General features: G+C 52.2%; 1 protein-coding gene across 17 annotated transcripts in view; it reads right to left on the bottom strand.

Annotated features, from left to right (window-relative positions):
- The window catches only part of LOC113800342 (serine-rich adhesin for platelets), a 631,319-nt gene that overhangs the window by 27,423 nt on the left and 581,396 nt on the right, over positions 1–22,500 (bottom strand). The gene's annotated exons all lie outside the window — the stretch shown is intronic.

Genomic DNA, 22,500 nt, shown 5'->3' with positions numbered 1-22,500 from the left:
GGAGAGCGGATAACCAGGCGAGAGGCGGTTTTGCCCTTTAAGGCAGGATTCCACGGACGAAGCAGCTTTCACAACATATCGGAATACCGCCATCCGCACGCAGGTTACCGGACTCGGACGCTGTCGAGCTTCAGCAATCTAACCGATGCGGACTAATCACATTACGTGGCAGAAAGAGATCGCCCGAGGACCGAGAGAGATCGATCTGAGGCCGGAAGTAACCGAAGTGAAGACCGAGAGAAACGCGGATGACAAACCGGGCTCGGCGGAAAGGCCCGCATAAAGTCCCTCGAGTCGGGGATTGGATCTGTCGCAGGGAATCCTCAGAAGGAATTGTAGACAGGGTACAGCGCGGACGGGCGTGTTCGTCCTATGTCAACGTCAGTGAGCCTTTTGTTTGCATGAATAAGTGACACAAAACGACATCGAAGCGCATCTGTTGCAGGTTGATGCTCACGCCCTCTTGGATTCGGTATTTACTGGGTGCCCGAGAGACGTCGGTATACACACTGCTGAATCGTTTTGGGGGTGCGCTCGGGGGCGGCTTTCTGAATGCAAAGAGCTCTGAGTCCGTCGCCCTTTTATTCGTCCAGGGACCCGCCGGTGAAAGAGGTCATGGTCCCCAGCTGGACGAGGCCTGTCGCGGCGCCGTGTCGTAAACAAGTACGACCTCCTCTCCGGGGAAGTCCAGCACAATGTCCGGGCGAAGGCGGAACCGTCACGGCTAAATGGAAAAGTACTCAGCGCTGCCGGATCCCATTAGCAAAAGCTAAGCTATCTTATGCCAGAAATTTCCCCTTTCAATAGCATCGTGAGGAAGTGCAATCAGAAGCGGGGGCAGGGGGAGGCGCTCGGGGAGGTGAGCCGCGAGGTGAGCCGAGCCTGAAGAGGCTGAGGTGAGATGGCACGCAAATGTAACGCATTCAAATAGCCTCATTATCGTTTATGGAGTTTCCATGTAAAGTAGTGTCTATCTGTCCGGTGTCTCCCTGATGAGATTTATATTCAAATGATACAGGAACTGGGGCTCGCATGACGACCTACCTTCAGACTCTGAGCAATGCTAAGTGAATACCAAACAAAGCTACTCGACAATACACATAGAGTTTTATTTCATTGCTCCATAAAACACATGATAAAGTGACAAGTCGTGAATCAAGTTCGAGATTCCCCACTGCTAATACGACACTGCTACTCCCTGTTGTCTGTTTACAAAAATACCACTCTACTAGCACACGAAGCTATGTCAGACGCTCAATTAGCGATCGCCGCTCAGATAAATGATAGACTTTTTAAAAAACTATTTCACTATTTGCCAGGCAGATCCAGCTCCTCAGCCAGAACACATTCAGCAGACATCAAAGACGCCGCTTTAATAGGTTCTCATTCGACGGCCGTTCAGCTGCTATGGCTTCAGACGCAGAGACGGGCGTTCCCATTCGTGGCTTTAGGAGGCATCGACGTTTATGTGGCTCAGTACACACAGAAGCGCACATATACATATAAGCATTCCTGCAGACAGACACACACACACATATATATGTGTATATATATACATAAATACATACATACATACATATATATATCTATATATGTATATATGTTTATATATGTATTTATATATACATATATATATATATATATATGTGTGTGTATATGTTTATATACGTATTTATATATACATATATATACATATACATACATATACGAGCACGCACGCACACACACACACACACACACACACACACACACACACATATATATACACACACAAACACACATATATATACACACACAAACACACATATATATACACACACAAACACACATATATACACACACACAAACACACATATACACACACACAAACACACATACATACACACACACAAACACACATATATATACACACACACACACACACACACACATATAAACATACACACACACACACGCACATATATACACACACAAACACACATATATATACACACACACACACACTTTTCTCCAAAAGACCGCTGCAACAAAATTATACTCCAGTTATTCTTCAGTTGAGCTGCGCGAGAGAGACAACATACACGGGAAATAATGAATACTGCACACACGCCTTAAGTGGCCCAAGAGCGGGGAGGAGACGCTGCGGAGGCGCTGTTGACGAGGACACACGCCGCAAGAAAGCTTATGTCTCGGAAAGACTTCTGAAAAGGTGCTATATTCTCAACGGCCGGGGATGAGACAGGAGGGAAGGCTGGAGAACATCAATGGCGGGAGAGAAGGAATCACAACCGGGTTTTTTCACGATATATTCGCACGTACCCAAATGTAAAAAGAACAAAAAAATCAGTTGTGCAATTACAATTTACAAAAGCGAACAAGAACAGTTTTTTCATGGCTATACAACAGCCGTAACACAAACTGTCTGAAATCACTGACATCAAACTCGCCCCCATACGAACCGCGCGCAGGCATCGTCGGGGCCGCCTGATCAGCCGAGGGTCCTTAATCCCACTCGGGGCCAGCGGACGGGGACAGGTGCTCCTACGCCACCGCAGCCACCACTTGATCCCCACTTGTCCCTCCTGCTTGTCAGCGACACCGGTGTTACTCCGAGCCAATGCCGTTCGGAGGGAAAGGACTTTTACCGACAGACATACGGGCGACGGGACTGTTTGGGCTGGCGTCACGACGAAGCCGGCGTGGCAAAGAATGGAGGTCCGTTGGCGCTGCGCAATTTTGCCGTCGAGACCTCCTTCTTCGGCGCGCTTGATCCCAAAGGAGGCGCCTGTGGGAAGCAGCGGCGGAGGACTAAGCCCGAGACAGCCCAGGAGGCCGTGAAGTCCAGACGGCGGCGCAAACCACGTCTCGTTCTGAGGCCGAGCCTGGCTGCGACATCGCCCCGACGTCGGTGTTGAAGGTGAACGACAGAACGCGCTGCGCTGAACCAAAGGGCGTAACGGCTCTTAAACCGGGGGAATGGAGGTCATATTTGCGCATCCTCTGAACGACTGCCACACAACCAGTACCGCCATTACAAGGAGAAACGACATCCGAGCCTAGTATTTACCACAGCGCATTCGGGGCCATTTATTGTTTCTAGACAAACACAAAACTACCGAGAGCTGTACGCGGAAATATCTCGTGGCTGCGACTCGTGATATTTACCGAGTTCCTCCCAGTGCCGCCGCCACGGACAAGAACCTCAATAACGCGTCTAATACATCCCTGGGGAAAACTTGCGCCCTTCTTCCCGGGTCCGCCTGGGACGCATGCCGCCCGCACGCCCGGAACTGGGAAACCAGCAGGGGGGGGGGGGGGATTCTGCTCTATTAACCCGCTAACAAAGTCTGTCACCTGGCTGCTACCGACACTCCCTCTGCCTCATCTAAACAAACACCATCATCCACACGCTGCATAAGCTACAAACTCCGTGACTACCTCTTCCTTTTCCTCATTCATGTATAGGTTTGTCTCACTGAGCTAGTCACAGTCTCTGCCTCTGCCTCTCTTTCTCTCTCTCTCCCATTTCCCCCTTTCTTCCCCCTCCCTCCCCTCCTTCCCTCTCCCAGCCGTGTGTTCGCCACCAACCGCAGGCGCCCGCTCCCTTCCCGCGACCCGCTCCCTCCACCTGTATACAGCTGTTATTCCTGCCACGGGATCCTTCCGCCCCTAAGCGTCCCAAGCCCTCGGCCTCGTAAGCTCTATTCATGTGAGGGGAAAGCAATACAAGGGTCGGGACCATAGCGAAATTATATTCTAAAATGCAGGCTTACCAAAGGGGCGTAACCAATATTTACATTTTCAAAAACCTGATCTGCATACCTAAAAACGCAAAATATATTTCTCTGAAAACACTGCCGCAACCCTGACACGGAACAATTCGGACGACACGACCTACAACCAAACAGATGAGCCGCCCTACCCCAGGGGCCACCCAGCGCGGCATCGCAGAGGAGGACAGGCAGCCTCGGGCAGTGCAGGCCGCCTCGCAGGACAAGCGGAGCATCGCACGCCGCGCCGAGAGTGGGACAGCCAGCCTCCAACCGCAGCCATTGATTGACACTCCAGCCTGTGATATACTGTCTGGCAACTCCAGTCTGCCGAGACGCTTGCATTGTTTTATTCGAAGGTTCGCTTGCAATTCCACCTGCACGCATGTGTTTTGGGTCTGAGGTTGGCGTTATTGCGTCCGGTGTGAATGCCACAGGAGACACGCGGAGGAGAAAACAGACGGGGACTGACCAAGGGCGCTGGCACTCGCTTATACGCCTGTATATACATACTGGGTGTGTGTTAATTATATATACATACATATATGTACACATATACATATATATGTCTGCATATATAAATAAACACACAACACATTGTGTGTATGTGTGCGTGTACACACACACACACACACACACACACACACACACACACACACACACACACACACACACACACACACACACACATATATATATATATATATATATATATATATATATATATATATATATATATATGTAAGTGTGTGTGTGTGTGTGTGTATGAGAGAGAGCGAGAGAGAGAATGAGAGAGCGAGAGAGAGAATGAGAGAGCGAGAGAGAGAATGAGAGAGCGAGAGAGAGAATGAGAGAGCGAGAGAGAGAATGAGAGAGCGAGAGAGAGAATGAGAGAGCGAGAGAGAGAATGAGAGAGCGAGAGAGTGAGAGTGAGAGTGAGAGTGAGAGTGAGAGTGAGAGTGAGAGTGAGAGTGAGAGTGAGAGTGAGAGTGAGAGTGAGAGTGAGAGTGAGAGTGAGAGTGAGAGGGAGAGAGAGAGAGAGAGAGAGAGAGAGAGAGAGAGAGAGAGAGAGAGAGAGAGAGAGCGAGAGCGAGAGCGAGAGAGAGAGAGAGAGAGAGAGAGAGAGAGAGAGAGAGAGAGAGAGCGAGAGCGAGAGCGAGAGCGAGAGCGAGAGCGAGAGCGAGAGCGAGAGCGAGAGCGAGCACCCGCACCCACGCACAGACGTACATACCGAACGTGACTTCGCATACATCCGATTGCGTGCCTGGCTTTCGGCTTCCGAGAAATCGGAAAGCGGTTCAGGGTCTACTGCTATGGATTTAAACCTGATTTCCGATTTTATGAAATGTGTAAGACGTCTGCCTCGTCACAGACACGAGGCAACTCGGTCCGTCCGGCTCCGCTCGTGCCGGAAATCGCTCTCGACTTTATGCCGTCTATTAAAATAATCTGAAACCGCTTATCCCTTTCATTGTCGGCATTGCCTCGCCGATAGAGACAGAGTCCAGCCCGTCAGAGGCAATGGCACACATTTCCTCTTCCGTCGCATTAGGCAATGCAACCTGGCGTTTCATCGGGGTGGGGGGGGGGGACTCGGGGGAGGAAGGAAAACGAAATACAGAACGGAACCGATTTCCTCCCCCGCCCTCCTCTGACCAGTCTCAGAAATCGAGCTGACCATTACTCTCAAAAACAGAGCCGAACCTTTGATTACGCATTCAAGATTGGCTCTCGCCCGAGGGCCCCTTGCCTCCCCCCCCCACCCCTCGTGTACAAAAGAGGGGAAAAAGTGTTGATTTGACGCCGGCTGTTCGTCCCGCGTGGGCGCGAGCGGAGGCGAGGCGAGGCGCGCGCACGCCACGCTCCTCGCCGCATCTCGTGGACACCACCTCGACCAGTTTCCCCTATAACAGGTAGTAATATTTTGCCCTTTACGTCAGTCTTGTTTATTGATTACACACACGCTCTCGCAGGAGGAAGGCAAGCCCTACTTCAGCTTCACTCACGGGACGGCGAGGGGGAAGGCGGGGGGAGGGGGGGGGTAGTGGGGAAGGAGACCAGCTCCATCTCTTCTCGCTTTTGATATTTAAAGACGAGGTCCTGGAGGAAGGGAATTCACAAAAGGACTTTGTAAGAAATTGCCGCGGGGGAAGTTACACTTAGACGTCCATGGGGAAAGGAGGGGTAGAACAGTGCACTAAAACTGTATAACACATACGTTTCCGTTCCGAAATTTCAGCTTCACAGAGTTTACACAGATGCAGCTGCAGTGAATGGTTGTGAAATGTGACTCGAGTTGAAAGGTCGAGCTTTGGCAGCGAAATGCACAGCCTGACCTTCCCGAGAAGATCGCCTGAAAGGTCACGCAGATGAAGGTCGAAATCACACCTAAGAAAGCGATCGCACATAATATCATTATAGGTCAACATCTTCCCCTTCCATACCTTTCCTCAGACCTAAATCATGACTGATATTGACCAGAACAGAAAATGTAAATTCCACCTCCACCTGCATGTAGAATCTACAAATATAACTAAGCACTAGTTCCCGTCCAAGTGACACGGACAATATCAATATCTACTTATCTACTTATTCATATATCGCGAATGCAACCGTGCAACGCGCAAAATCTTCACGTAGAGAAGCCATCCCGCCGACACTGGCCAACCAGCGGAGGACTCGAATGACTCGGCCATTAGCGTCGAACTCCCTCCCCGATGCACGCCGAAGTCCGCCGTAGCCACCAGTGGCCCTCCTGCACCCCCACCCCCGCCCCTATCCTCCCCCTTCCCCCCCTTCGCCCCTATCCTCCCCCTTCCACCGCCCCTATCTTCCACCTTCCCCCGCCCCTATCCTCCCCCTTCTCCCACCCCTATCCCCCCTCCCCCCCCCCCTCCCCCCATTCCGTAACCATGCCTCCGACGTCTACTCAGACGCGTCTCCGTGCCGCCCACCCGCCGCCTCTTACCCAGCGCATCACCCAGGCCGCCCCTTCGTCGCCCACGCCCGCAGCCCGCAGCCCGGGCGTCACTTCCATCCAGGGCGCGCGGTCCGTTGCCTCGCTCTGGGCGCCGCCGCTGACCTTCGAACAGGAACAAGTGAGCGTTGTTTCGTCTTTTTACGAGAAAAATCAAATGTATAAAATTGGGATCTCTTTGTTGATATTTCGGGTGCTGGTGCTTTTGCAAGTGTGTGTGTGTGTGTGTGTGTGTGTGTGTGTGTGTGTGTGTGTGTGTGTGTGTGTGTGTGTGTGTGTGTGTGTGTGTGTGTGTGTGTGTGTGTGTGTGTATGTGTGTGTGTGTGTGTGTGTGTGTGTGCGTGTGTGTGCGTGTGCACGCGCGCGCGTGTGTTTCTGTGCGTTGAGTGCGAGCGCTTATGTGTGCGTGGTGTTTGTTTGCACTCGCGTTTTATGAGGGTTGTGGACTGCATGTGCGGCGGTTCGCATACACACCACACTCTTCGACATAACCATTCCTCTTCGAAAAGAAAGAAAGAAAACAAGAAGCAATTGAACGTGTTTCTTGCATCACTTGAAAATGTTTCAAACTTAAAACGAACCTGCGGGGAAAATCGTATTTCTGAAAACATTTTTTTTTTTCCAGCTACAGCTTTACTAAAAAAAAACCATCCAAACTAGCTCTATCCCAACAAACTTTCGCCCTTAAAATGCAATAGGAACAACCAACCATTTACAGGCACGAACCCGGACAGGGGGGGGGGGAGCCATGGAACAACCAGACCCCGCTGGAACCAGGAGCAGCCAGGCGAACCAACTTGCTCCCCAACGGAACCAATCACGCCGGCACACACAGCCAACCCATAACTGCGCGACGTAATTTGCACGTAACCGACCAAAAACGAGGCTGCTCCCCTGCCCTACCTACGCGCCGGCCGGATACACAATTTCCCATCGCTCAAACGGCCGCCCAATTTATCCGGCATCGCCCTGCTTCGGCCAAGACCATCTGAACTCGACCCGGGTATTGATGACTGCGCCCGCGACCGCTGCCCAACTATGCATCCTCCTCGACCTTTCAATATCGCCGTTATTGCGCACCAATGCTAAATAGACGTGTGAGCGCATGTATGTATCCGCACTGCAAATCTGCCAAGCGCAGGTGTATCTATTACAAGGAACGCGGCCTAAAAATGGTCCCGTAAATCTAGAAGTCGAAATGGCGCGAGAATCCTTCGAAGCGGAGCCTCACAAACAGCCAGGTTTTAAAACTTGATCCTAATCTCATTCTCGGTGAGCCAGCATTTGTTGGGTCTTCGCGTTCCTACCTGGCGCTGGCCAAGGTACAAGCAAGGGCCCATAAACAAGGTCCCGGCCAAGTTATTTCGCTTGGAAGCTAGCGATGGCTGACAAGAAGGAAGAGCTGGTGGAGACTCGACGCGGTTTTGCAACTTCATTTGTTCTCGCAACTTTAGCCATTAGTCCCTTTACCTGTAAACCCTCGCAAGCTTTTCTGGCGAGAGCGGGGAGGGCGCGCGGTTACCAACGCCGTCGACGCCGCGGCCATATCTCCTAATCAGTCTGGACCGGATCGGAAAAGAACTCAAGAGGCATCTCCGTGTCCTCCACGCCCGCTTCCCCATCGGACGCCGAAGGAGGTCCACACGGCGTGACCCAACGGCATGGAAACCCCAGTCCTCCTGCATGTGGCAACGCTGGCGTGGGTGATGGATAGCGGCAGCTCCACACGCCACCTGCCGCCCGCACGCCCAACATAAACACTGCGCGTTCTCCGCCCAAGAACACATCACAATTATTGCTCACAGGAAAAGAGATTCTGACCACGTTACCGGCAATATATCTTCCTCCGCGGCGCAATTCTCTTACAGGCAGCGGCATACACTTCTTATTCACGAAAGAAGTTCTGCTGCTCCCGGGGCTCGTGATTACATAGACGCACAGAAAGATTATCCTCTAATCGATGTTTGGTTATCTTATAGTGAAGCAATTACGTTTTCCTATTTATATTATCATTTTTTACGCTTCTTCAGCTAACATTTTTGATGGAAGAAAAAACATATTATAAGAACACATCAAAACTAATTAGAAAAATGATAATCCCGTTTTTTTGTTACACAGAGACAATAAAAGCTATAAACCCTGATAACAAACATTATAAAATCAATGACAATAATCATATTCCTCAATTACAGCCCCGAATCGACCACGGCTGATACGTCATTAGCACCGTAGCATCCTGAGAGCTTTTTATCGAGCACTGATAGTAAAAATTCCCACCCGATCGCCGCCACGGAATTCTCGCATGAATGGCCGCAGCGCCCGACCAAACATGAATGAAACGAGGGCGCGGCGTGGCGGGAGAGGGCGGGAGAGGGCGGGAGAGGGCGGAAGGGGGAAAGAGGAGAAGAGGAGACGGAGGGACGAAGAAGGCGCTGGAGGCTTGGGGGGTTATGAAGCAACACCTGATCCCCGCTCTCTGCCGGGCCGCCAATCGCCCTCTTCGCCAGCGTGTAAGTGAGGCCTATAATAATGTAATGCCGGTGCGGGGGAGAGGAGGAAGAGGAAGAGGAGGAGAAGGAGGAAGAGGAAAGGGAGGAGGAGGAGGAGAAGGAGGAAGAGGAGGAGGAGGAGGAGGAGGAGGAGGAGGAGGAGGAGGGAGGGAGGGAGGGAAGAGGAGGAGGGAGGGAAGAGGAGGAGGGAGAAAGAGGAGGGGGAGGAGGAGGAGGATTTGACTAGGGAGAAAGAGGAAGAGGAGGAGGAGGAGGATGAAGACGAGGATTTGACCAGGGAGAAAGAGGAGGAGGAGGAGGACGAGGGAGAAAGAGGAGGAGAGGAGGAGGAGGGAGGGAAGAGGAGAAGGGAGGGAAGAGGAGAAGGGAGGGAAGAGGAGGAGGGAGGAGAAAGAGGAGGGAGGAGGAAGGGAAGAGTAGGAGGGAGGGAAGAGGAGGAGGGAGAGAGGGAGAGGGGGAGAGGAGGGAGACGAATGAGCGTGGGGAGAGGAAAGGAGAAGGAGAGAGAGGGGAGACGAATGAGCGTGGGGAGAGGAGAGGAGGGAGAGGGAAAGAGGAGAGGAGGGGAGAGGGAGGGAGGGAGAGCATCAATACCAGAAGAATGGTGGAGGAGGGGGAGGAGGAGGGGGAGGAGCGAGGAGACCGGGGTGGGGGAATGGGAAGGGAGAATGAAAGTTATCTCGGAGGCGGAATGTTCTTGTGTTCGGCAAAAGAGGGAAAGATCCGCGAGGGAAGAAAGGCGTGAAGATATTGGAGAGGGGGAGAACATGGGGACGGGGAAGGGGGTAAGAGGAGGGAGGAGTAGGAGGAAGAATATGATGATGATGATGAGGAGTGAGGAGGAGGAGTAAGAGGAGGAATATGATGATGATGATGATGAGTAAGAAGAGGAATATGATGACGATGATGATGATGAGGAGGAGGAGTAAGAGGAGGAATATGATGATGATGATGATGATGAGGCAGAGGAGGAGGAGGAGGATCAAGAGTAGGAGGAGGAGGGGGAAAAGAAGAAGAGAGGGAGAGGGAGAGAGAGAAGGAGTGAGGGTGAGAAGGAAGAGAAGGAGGGCGAAAGAAATGATGAAGAGATGGAGGAGCGAGCGAAGGAGGAAGAAGGAGGGACGACGAACGGAAAACACAATACGGAAACAAGAACCTGACTGAAAAGCAGCGGCGAAATGACCATCTTGTGACGGGAGAAAAGGGGGACTTAGAAGCAGGAAAACCGACGCCGCGAACCCCAAGCGCGACCGAGCCTCCCGAACGCCGGACCGAAGCGACGAACGGCACAAGAACGGACGGATTACGAGACCGAGCGCCAGACCGAAGCGACGAACGGCACAAGAACGGACGGATTACGAGACCGAGCGCCAGACCGAAGCGACGAACGGCACAAGAACGGACAGATTTCGAGACCGAGCGACACGGAGAGGAGACCGGGACGACGGACGGTCCTCTCAACGTCCCGGCCCGCTGGCGACGCGCGACCAGGACCGGAAAACACGACCCGACGGACACCGAGGGGAAGGGACGCCGAATTACGGGAAAGACGAGGCCGGCAAACGAGGGCAATCAGGGGCAGGTCACGGCGGGGGGGGGTGGGGGTGGGGGGATGGAGAGGTATGGGAAAGGGGGAGATGAGGAGGGAGAGGAGGAGATGAGGAGGGAGAGGGGGTGAGGAGGAGAGGAGGAGGGGGCGGAGGGAGTGGGTTGGAGAGAAAGGGAGAGCGAGAGGGATAGGGAGAGGGAGAAGTTGATTGAAAGGAGGAGGAGGGAAAGGGAGTAGGAAGAGGAGAAAGGGGGTCGGAGGGGGGAGAAAGAGAGGGAAAGCAGGGAGGGGGGGGGGGACGAATACCAAAGCCGAGGACGATTAATCAACTCGCGCCATGCGTAATAATGAAGCTAATTTTTTACATAATCCGAGCCGCCAGAAGCTTACTCGGGGACACCTGCGTAATGACAAGGGACAATGACCTCTATGGCCTCGCCAGCTCACCTGGGATCAATCGTTAATGAGATGCATAATGTCGATCCGCTGTCTAATATACCGTAACGTGGAGCTTTTACGGGGAAATTATTACTGTGCCAATATATATACTTTAATGATCGGCATAATCATTCAAGCACTATTTGGGCCATAAATATCCGACTGATATTACGCAATTTGGAATACTAATAAAGTCCTTGTTGTTCAATTATAGTTCGCCAAGCTACGGCATACGCCCCTCACTTTCCAATACGCAGATGAGAGCATGCATCAAAAGGCACAAGAATAAAGTACTGAAATGAGGGAGTGGGAGGAAGGAAGGGAGAGAGGGAAGGTATGAGAGAGAGTAAGAGAGTGAGTGAGTGGGTGAGTAAGAGGAAGAGAGAGTCAGTGAGAGTCAGTGAGAGAGAGAGAGAGAGAGAGAGAGAGAGAGAGAGAGAGTGAGAGTGAGGTGAGAGTGAGAGAGAGAGAGTAAGAGAGTGGGTGAGTAGAGAGAGAGAGAGAGAGAGAGAGAGAGAGAAAGAGAAAGAGAAAGAGGGAGAGAGAGAGAGAGAGAGAGAGAGAGAGAGAGAGAGAGAGAGAGAGAGAGAGAGATTGAGAAAGAGAAAGAGAAAGAGAAAGAAAAACAAAGGAAAACAAAGGAACCGCCTCCCATATTATCCCTCTCCCCCATCTCTTTGCTTTCCAACAGAAAAAAAAGAAAGAGGAGTCACCGCATCTCCGTGATTGCCTCTTCCTTTGGTTTGGAGCAATTTAACGCATCAGTCTTCGGGAGAACCGCCCCCGCCTTTGATCCTTCGCCCCGTCCTTCGACCCCGCCTACGTACGCCCCTCCAGCCGACGACGACCACGACAGAAGCCGCCCAACGTGGGAGACAGCGCGCCCCCGCGGTCACTCCTCGAGCGAAGGTAACCTGACTGACGTCCCTTAAGGGTTACAGCCGGCACAGCATTACCCTAATGGGGGTTTCCGAGGCATTTTGAGATAGTAGGGAATGAAAGGAGTCCATTGGTACCCATTGGTATTCTGAAAAAATACCACATTTTTCATAATGAAGCGCATTCCTAATGACAAAACATTCAATACCTACTACTTTTATCCTCTCCTCAGCCCTTTCCTCTTGCTCTCCATCGAAGGCATTGGACTCGCCCGTCCGCGCCTCCGCCTGCGACAGCGGGAAGCAAAAAGCGACTGACGTCATTCCCCACTTGACCTCCCCTGACCCCACGTCACTCACCTGTCTCGTGTGGACTCGAATCTCTAGAAAAAGGTGAAGGAGGGAATATATTCCGCGGAGGCCTCGCGTCACGATGGCCACGGCACTCTTTCTTGCGGATCCGAAGGCCGCTGCGCAGAGGCCGCACGGGACGATCATGCATACGACAATTTCCTCCTACAAAGGCATCTGTCCGGAATGCGTCGCGGGCCCAAAGGCAGTCCATCCCGCCGGCCTTCCCCCGAAAATCGCCCAAGATGATAAGAATGCGGAGTGAATATTCAGCAGCGCGGGCATTTCCTCCCTCCAACCAGCCGCCGTCCCCTGGCGAGACTGCCTTCGTATTATCGAAGACCGCCTCCAAATACACCAAAAACGGGGGGAAAATAAAATGAGGAAGAAAAATCCAGTTAATCACACGATAAGAAAAGTTTAGGCGCCTCGTATAACTAGCTGCGATGAAAATTTAAAGACGAGATCATAGTCATAATTTTATAACGTTAATATTCTTCACGAAATTTCATTTTCGCCCGGTCGCTGGAGGGAAGCTCGCTGAAGCTGGAACCTCATCTTTATTGAAACTTTATCGGGGCGCGCGACTCGTAACTCAGCGGCGGGACGGCCTCGACCCGGGGAGCCGGGTGACGGCCCGAGGAGGACGGGAGCGACGCAGCCTCGGCGCCTCCGGGACAGAGCCGCCTCAGCAGGAGGGAGACTCCCGGGCTTCCCCGCTGGTCCGTGCACCGCGCTGACGGCTGCGCGGACCCTGCCTGTCACGTGACGGATGTGTCGCCTGCACACACTCCGCCGACATTCCGGACGCTGGGCCTCCCCCCCCCCCCCCGCGCCAGTTGCTCTTTATTTTCCTTATTTCTCTGTTTCACCAAGTCTAATGAGTCAAGGCACCGCGAATACTTCAAAAAATCAAGTATTGGCTCCATCCTCTCCGCCAAATGAGCGCGCGCAAAACTAAACACCAGTGTAATGGAAAAATAACAGAGGCATCGGACAAAAGTCAAAAGCGGAGAGCCACGTGGCACCCGCGCTCGACATCCATTTTCACCGCCGCAAAAATACCCGAAAAACTTAAAACAGGTAAATAAATAAACGGATAAATAATCCAACACACGAAAAGCGTCCTGCCTGAGCGATTCATCCCCGTCATCTTTCCATTAGCTAAAAGAGGGCAATAATCACCTCCCTTTACCAGCATGATACCGTGACCAGCTTAAAATATAGCCCTCTGTTGCCCCGGGAAACGCTGCAAGCACGCCAAAGTCAGCCTTCCCCAACCGAGGGCTCCGGGAGGGCGACCTGGCTCCAGCGCCCCACAATAAACGCATCGAAAAACGTGAGTTAACATGTTTTACCGAATTCCCACAACAACGTCAGTGATGAATGGCCTCATCAGCTTTTTATTCCGTCGAATCCCGGAAACAAAAGCATTCGGGGGCGTTCGGTGCCGCTCTCCAACTTCATTACCGTGAACAATAAATACCCAAATATTTTGTACGGAGGGAATCAATCTATTTATGGCAGTAATCCCCCCCCTCTGCATCGCCCGTGGTATATCACTGTGTTACACATAACGCGGGCTGCATGGGATTGAAAGCTGCGGCCACAAACGGTTTCCAATAGCCAATACCGGGATGAGTTAAATGACGAAGGCCGCCGGGAAAGGATGTGCCGGGCGCCCTCCGCCGCCGTTGTCTGTAACGCCTCATTTCTTCTACCTGGCGCCCTCACACTCTCCCCTGCGGCCCTGCTCCTTCCTCCGCCGCCGCCTCCTCCCCCTCCTTCCCCTCCTCCCCCTCTTCCTCCTCCTCCTCTTCCTCTTCCTCCTCCCCCTCGTTCTCCCCCTCTTCTTCATATTCTTCCTTTTCTTCCATTCTTTCTTCTTCCACCTCCCCCCAGTTCTCCTCTTAATTTGCTCTTTTTGCTCATGTCCTTAACCTTTTATTCTCTTTGATTCCCGACAGTCTATTTCACTTATCTATCGAGTCAGTAGTGCAACTTTTGTACTCTGACTTTATTCAATGAAGTTCCTATTGTTTTTAGTAAGTTTGCGATTCCCGAGCCCCATGGACTGCACTTCCCTCCTCTCGGCTTCATTTTTGTCGTTCATTCGCCCCAACATCATTAAACCGAGTGAAGCCTCCTCGCCCGCTTTCCTCTAAGCTTCATCCTCACTCCGCTATCCTTGACAGGTCCTCTTTTTTCCCCTTTTCCTGCAGTTCTTATCTTTCGCTCTTTAGCTCTTAATACATTGTTGCCCCGACTCGCCCCGCTTTTATCTTCGTACTTTATATTCATCTTCTGAGACATCCTCCTTTTCCCCCGTCTCCCTTCCTTCGTGCTCGCGCCCCTGACTCGTCACGTCTTCCACGACACCTCGCACGCCCACCTCAGCTCCCCGGGATCACGCGCCCCCGCCCCGTCTCCAACAGGGCGAGGAGACAGACCGCCAAATGCTAGTGTTGCGCGGCGTAAAGAAACGGGCTTCGGCAGTCAACACGGCGGGGGCTGGGGCAGAGGCAGGCGCGAAAAGGGGGCCGGGGGAATGACGCGGGGAAGCACGGTGTGATGGAGTAAACGGGCTGAGTCTAGCAGGGCGGCGGGCGGCTGCGATGGAAGCTGTCGCAGAAATTAGAGTTACAGCGCCCGCGGCCGTCCACGTCACACCCGTGTCCGTTAATTTCAGAGGGTTTCGTGAACAGCTTTTTCCAGGGCAGACGGCTAAATGTCATGACTCGAGGAAATGAGCTTATCCTCGCCCCTGAACCTAAGCCGGAGCTGTTTTCCGGGCGTGCCTGAGAGCAGCCATGCGAGCTGTAATCATGAGCAGGGGAGGCAGGGGCGAGGGCCGGGCGCACGAGGACAGAGGGCGAAGGTGCAAGCTGACAGACGTGGCAGAAGAGTGTCGGTTGGGCGGCGAGAGCGCTGGAGAGTGCACGCCTCGATGCCCGAAAGAAACAGCTGCTCCACATTGATCCACGCCTTCTCTACTCCACGGATTCCACTATCCTGCCAGTATCCACACTCCACTTTTTCTCTTGAATACAGGCGTCTATACCCTTTGCGCTCTGCCGCCAGCGCACTCTCCACCCATCCAATCATACCTCCTCGTAACCCGACGCCAATCATCGCTCGGATACAACTCGACAATGCTCGGACACAAGTGGATACGGTCGGCGCATTCCTCGACCTCATTCCGCTTCCGGAGGATCAGATATCGATGTGCGTATGTGATTTCTGGCGGCGTTACGGTGGAGGCGGCGTAGGTGGTGACGCACTCGGCGACGGTGATGCTGGTGATGATTCCTGCAGCTATCAACCCCGCACAATCGCCGGCCATTGTGCACAAGACGCGCACACACTGCAATAGTAAAAATAGGAGAAGAAAGTCCAGCAGAATGTCGAGACTTAAGCCAGAGTCATTGAACCGGACGAGAACGAGATCTGAAATGGCCGCGGCTGGAGGCGCAGACGAGGCGCGCGAGAGGAGACCCCAGACAGCGTGGCCGAGGGAGCAGACGGCACGCGGCTGAGGAGGATGGACTTCGGGCGGCAGGAATGGGCGCATCGCAAGGGTCCAAAGGGTACTTAGCGCGCGGGGTCCATAACAGGAGCCCTATATGGAGGCCAAATCCTGTGTTTGGATGCCCCGCACATTAGGGTATAAGCGGAGTGTCTGTGCGGAGCCAAAATACAGATTAAACGGGAACAGTTTGATCCTCCCAGCGAGCAAACTAATTCTTCCAGGGAGCATAACGGGGCGTTTCTATCTGCCGGGATTAACTCCAATGGGAGCGGTCTGGATAAAGACGCGCGAAGCTACGGCGGGAAAAGAAAGAGAAAATCAACACAAATTATGCAGACATCTTTCTTGTGCAACGCATGGTGATGCACACCCATACTGCACACAGAAGCCCAATATTTCATAATGTCTCGTATTAATGTCTGAACTGCAACGAACACTTCCTCGAGAGTGGCCAAGCATTTTTTCTTTTCTTTTTCTTCCTTTCCTTCTTCTTATTATTATCCATCCTCTCCTTCTCCTTCTCCTCCTCTTCCTCTTCTTCCTCCTCTTCCTCCGGCATCAGTCTACTTCACTCCCTCTTATGCTGCTATTTATCAGGCTCTGAGAGCGGCAGCATTATGATAGCGCAACGAGGCTCACGGACAACTAATTAAAGGTCCACTTTACAGTCTCCCACGCTCGTGCACGACTCAGGATGGTCACAGCACGCAGTCTGCACGTGCAGTTGGTGGGAATGGACTTATTTTTGTAACTATATGTGCTTGTGTGTGCGCGTGTGTGTGTGTGTGTGTGTGTGTGTGTGTGTGTGTGTGTGTGTGTGTGTGTGTGTGTGTGTGTGTGTGTGTGTGTGTGTGTGTGTGTGTGTGTGTGTGTGTGTGCGCAGAGTACAACATGCATAGGCGAGCTAGGGCGAGCCCATGAGAATACACAAGTTTTATGATGAAGCCCGCCCCCTCCCCCCTGTTTACCCCCCTTCCCCCAGCTCCAATCTCCATCCTGGAGGCACTTCCCCTGCTGAGCACGTCCCACGAAGGACCGATATAAAGCATCCCAATATATTTGAGGGGGGGGAGGGGGGGGGGAAGCGGGGCAAGGCACTGCCGAGAAAAGATGGCGACACGGAGAGGCAATTCGAGAAACGGCTGAAGTCCGGTATCGCCTGGCAGATCAGCCTTGGCCTGTAGACAATGTTCCGGCTTATCTCAACAGCCTTCCCTTCCGCTCGCTGACCTTCGATCGCCTCTGCAGTCGCACAAACACACGGCCGCGTCAAGTGTGCGAGAGGAAGGGCACACACGTCCGGGCTTTAATAAAACAACCGAGCTCCTCTTGCCAAAATTAAACCCGTCGGAATGATAAGCTGAAAACAACCTGACTGATTTTAGACGCCGATCTGCCAAGTTTTCCGCCAACAGCCGCCAGCTACGTACAGCGTCGTGAGGGCTGTGTCCACCTGCGCTGATGAAATACAAACGTAAATGCAAGAAAGTGCGTTTAATGTAATCTCGCAAGAATGTTTTCCTTACGTTAGCCCAATAGAACGAACTACACTATGCGATAAACATATTGACAAAGTGCGAGCAAACATGCCAGCGAATCCTCCGTCCGGGGCGGCGCTGCAGCGTTTGCCTCGGATCCCCGCGTGGCAGGACCTGAATGCCGAGGAGAGCAAACAGCGGCCGCCTCGACGTCCGTTACGGCTCAATCTCGGAGCGGATTTTAATCTCCTGCGACGCGGCGACGACGCTGCGAGACGGGGCTGCGAGGTTATTGCACAGGGCGGCCCCGCGAGGCCTCCTTCCCCCTGGCCTACGCCGTTTCCCCGCGCGTCCTCTATCTACTACAATCCCGGGAGTCCTGCGATGCGTTTATTAATTGCGACCTTCCCTCGCAGGAAAGAAAGAGGAAAATGCTCCTCCGTGCGAACGCCTCAGCGGCCCCTGCTATTTTTTCTTCTCCCCTTCCTTTGTTCTGACATTTTCCGTCGCCGTCCAACCTTATCCCTCCGTATCCTTTGACCTAAAAACAAGCTCACCTTTTCTGCGTTCCCCTCACACATCAAACCCACACGCGTCCATTTCACATCCTTAAGCTTCTCTCCTTACAGGTCGCGCCATCCTCTCATAAAGACACGTTCCGTTCCCTCGACCTTTTTGCTTCGCCGCGTCTCCTCTCTCCATTTCTTCTCTTCCTGTCTCGCACTCTCCGAAATATGTTTCATCTTGTTCATATCCTGTCCAATTTCTTTCCCTCCTGCTTTTATTCCGCCTCTTTTCGTCAGCATCCTCTTTTCACTCCCGTCAGCGCTCTTTCTCTCCTCTCCGCCCGCCCCCGCCTCCAGGACGGCATCAGGTGGCGGCTGTAGCTGTAGCTCGGGCGAGAAGCGGTTTCCTTGTTCTTGTTATCAAGGCACCTTATCAGACCGCGTTATCACTCTTTTATTGGCGCCGCTTTGTGCCACTTCTCTCTCTCTCTCTCTCTCTCTCTCTCTCTCTCTCTCTCTCTCTCTCTCTGTCTCTCTCTCTCTCTCTCTCTCTCTCTCTCTCTCTCTCTCTCTCTCTCTCTCTCTCTCTCTCTCCCCCGCTCCACTCTCTCCCTGAATCTTCACCCTTTCTCCTTTGTCCTTTCTCTTACATCCATCCTACTCCCCTTTCTATCTCACTTTATTTTTCTAATATCTCCTTCCTTGTTCCCTCTAATCCCCCTTTCATCTCTCTCTCTCTCTCTCCCTTTTTCTCTCTCTTTCTCCTCTCTCCCTTCTCTCTTTCCCCCCCTCTCTCTTTCTCTCTTTCCCCTCTCTCTCTCTTTCTCTTTTTCCCCTCTCTCTCTCTTTCTTTCCCCTCTCTCTTTCTCTCCTCTCCCCCCTCTCTCTCTCTCTCTCTCACTCTCATTGTAACAAATATAATTAAAACTAAATCTTTTCAATCTCTCTCTCTCTTTCTCCCCCCATCCCTCGCCTCTCTCTCTTTCATTCTCTCTCTCTCTCAATCTCTCTTTCATCCTCTCTCTCTCCCTTCCTCCTCCCTCTGCCCCCCCCCCCTCTCTCTCTTTCTCTCTCCCCATCTTTATAACCCGATCCCCTTATTCCTTCCCCATAAACTCTTTACACCTGTTTAAAAGCCACCCCATTTACAGTTCTGCTGCTCCCTCTTGCCTCAGAACAGCATGCTTCTCCTTTTCCCTTCCTCCCCTTCCCTCGCCGTAAAACTCCCTCCCCCTCTGTCCCTCTTGTCTGACTCGCTCCTTCGTCGTAAAAAAAAGAAAAGGAAAAAGAAAAAGAAAAAAAAGAGCCTTCCCTATAGTAAAAAAAGAAAAAAAAGGAAAAAAAATCCGCCTTACCTATAGCAACAGATATACCTAAAAAAAAAAAACGTAAACAAAAATAAGAAAACGTAAACAGTAAGAAAAAAGAAAGAAAAAAAAAAGCGCAAAAGCTTAACAAATACGAACGCACGTATGCTCTAACAAGCGCTAACATTTTAAGTGCAGTCAGACCGACGCAAAACACACTTTGAAGTTGAAGCATGGCGACGGTGATGCGCGGGGACAGCTGCTCAAATGACGGAAGGTACAGGGCTTATTCCCCTCGAAAAAGTGTGAAATTGGCCGAGAGAGGGGAGAGCTGCTACGGCGAAAGGGGTATAATGCCAACAGGTGGTTGATGGGCGACTCGCCAAGCAGGGCGCGGGGGGGGGGGGGGCGCTAAGGGGAAAATATGGGGGAATACTCCGAGGCGAGATGGAATGGCGGGGGAGAGGGGGCGGGGGGTGTCGCGACGGCAGGGAAGGGAAGGAGGATGGGAGGATGGAGCGATGGATACAGATAGATGGATGGATAGATAGATAGATGGACGGATAGATAGATATGAAAAGATAAATATATAAGAGAGAGAGAGAGAGAGAGAGAGAGAGAGAGAGAGAGAGAGAGAGAGAGAGAGAGAGAGAGAGAGAGAGAGAGAGAGAGAGAGAGAGAGAGAGTGGGAGAGAGAGACAGACAGAGACAGAGACAGAGACAGAGGCAGAGGCAGAGGCAGAGGCAGAGGCAGAGGCAGAGGCAGAGGCAGAGGCAGAGGCAGAGGCAGAGGCGAGAGAAGAGAGAAGAGAGAAGAGAGAAGAGAGAAGAGAGAAGAGAAAAAAGAAAAAGAGAAAAGAGAAAGAGAGAGTCGCAGCAGAAATGCAAGTCACATCCAGAGCGACATCAAGAGAAAGAACCAACCTTTTACGGAAAGAAAGGAGGGTGGCCGACGAAGGAGGAACAGGAGACGGACGTTAATAAATTTGAGCAGAACGGAGAGACCGAGAGAGGCCCTTCAAGCAGAGCGTACAACGGGAATGCCCCGGTGTAGGCTTACGCGCCTCCTCCAGGAAGGAAGGAAGGAGCGAGACGGTTCGCTTTAGGCCTCGGGGCGGCTGGGGGCGGCGGCGGCGGGGGAAGGGAAGTGGAAGACGCCGATAACTGGGGACTTAAACGGAAAGGAAATAACTGACTCGTTTTTATAACAACTCCAGTTCGGCTCCGTGTGCGTGGGGAATGGTACTATTTGTTACCAATCAATAATGAATGGAATAAATGGGAGGCTGTGCAACTCCCGAGGAGGGTTCCGCTCGCCTTCGGCCGAACCGCCACCAACGCTGTATAATTCAGCGCCGTTGCGTCCACGTCGGTTCAGAGGATCCATCCCAAAGAGGAAGAAATGGGAATAAAGGTTCCTCTCTTCTTCCCTCGTACGAAAACAAGCAACCTCTAACAGAACCCGATAAAACAGCCGTACAGCAGGAATAAAATCAAGACAAAGCCCTACTGAACTTCCCACCCACACTGCAACCCGCCGGAGTCCGTTCCCAACCCCCCACCCCCTCCCGAGCCCTCGTTCCCCCGTTCCCCCGCGAGACAAAATCCCCCTCGCGCTTAATATTCCTTCCTTACGCATGTTCTCCCGAGAAATAACGCGGGTTCAATAAGGAGGCGGCGGCGGGGAGAGATACCTGGTCCGCCGGGCAGCCCTTGCTCTGTATCGATCAGCAACGGCCTCATAACACTTCTTCATGCTCTCCTCTTTCGGGGCGAAGACGCTTATTAAATTGTTTTCGCGATCGACCTTTCAATTACACCCTTTTTTTCCCATGGCTCAAAATCGATGCCATGGGCCCGGGAACCAGCCGGCGCTCGCCTTCTATCTCTTTCCTAAGGTGGCAAAAGTACTTCACCCTTTGTCCCCATTTTTCAAGCAGCTGACACATACAACATGTTCGCACATTAATCTCTGCAGGCATACCCATAAAAATGTATAAGCATGGCCACGTACACAGCCATAAAACAAGCCCGCACGCGCGCGCGCCCATGCACACATACATAAAGAATCTATTCCCAATCCAACACAACTGCATGCATACATACATACACACATACATACATACATATCTAGAATATATATATATATATATATATATATATATATATATATATATATATATATATATATATATATATATATATATATATATATAACACACACACACACACACACATACATATATATGCATTTCTGTCACAGGCAAAGAGGAGGGCCTAATTTCCAAAGAGCAACAGATACTCTGAATCCTAATTTCCGCCGCAATTCAAGCGCTGAAAGAATTCCGCAGCGATTCAAAATGAAACGGGGCCGGGCCTCCGTCCACCAGACTTCCAAACTTTAAAATCTATTTGCAAATGTTGCATAAACTTGGTCCTGAAGGTGATCCTCGGAAGAGGTAGAGGAGCCTGGAAGACCGGCAGGACCGGGGCACATTAAGCTCCGCGCCGTGGAGGATAACGCCGTTCCCACGAGGGAGCTTTTCTTGTGCAACTTGGATAACGCCGGACACCCCCCCTCCCCCCCGCCTACCTAGCCTTGGCAGAGCGGCAGGGGCAGCGAGAGTCTGTCTCCTCCACGAGACGGCGACAGCGACGCCCGTCTGACGAGGCTTACCTGCCAGATGCAGGGACGGAGGCTCTACCTACAGTCTCCGAGGGACACGCGCCTTTAAAAACTCCTACTCTCATTTGTCCGTACTAACTGGCCTCGGCGCCTCTTAATATCACCTGGCAGGTCCTTCGCGCTGGTCATGTTACCTGGCTGTGCGACCCCTGGAAGCGGCACGTGCCTTTCCTCCTCAATAATTCAATGCTTTCCGAGCATGACCTGCTTTTGTCGTGCCATTGCTGAACATTCTCAATTCAACCCACTCCGCGGCCCTTACGTTTCGCTCTGCCGAATGGCTGAGCTTGCTGTTTTCTTTCTTCTTGGTTGAAGACCTTCGTATCAGGGGAGCCCCGTCCCTCCATCTGCCTCTTTAAATCATGTGACATCATCCTTCCGTGCCTCACCCCCTGCTCGCGTCCCCTGTCCCCGTCGGCGCTTCCGTGCTCCGACGGGCTCCCGGCGAAACCCTCCATCACATACCTTGTCCCGGCAAAAAGGTGCAGCGGCCTAATGTGACACCAGATGCGCCCACAAAG

This window comes from Penaeus vannamei, chromosome 18, assembly GCF_042767895.1.
Source record: "Penaeus vannamei isolate JL-2024 chromosome 18, ASM4276789v1, whole genome shotgun sequence".
NCBI classification, from domain to species: domain Eukaryota; kingdom Metazoa; phylum Arthropoda; class Malacostraca; order Decapoda; family Penaeidae; genus Penaeus; species Penaeus vannamei.
This window is presented reverse-complemented; position numbering and strand designations above follow the sequence as displayed.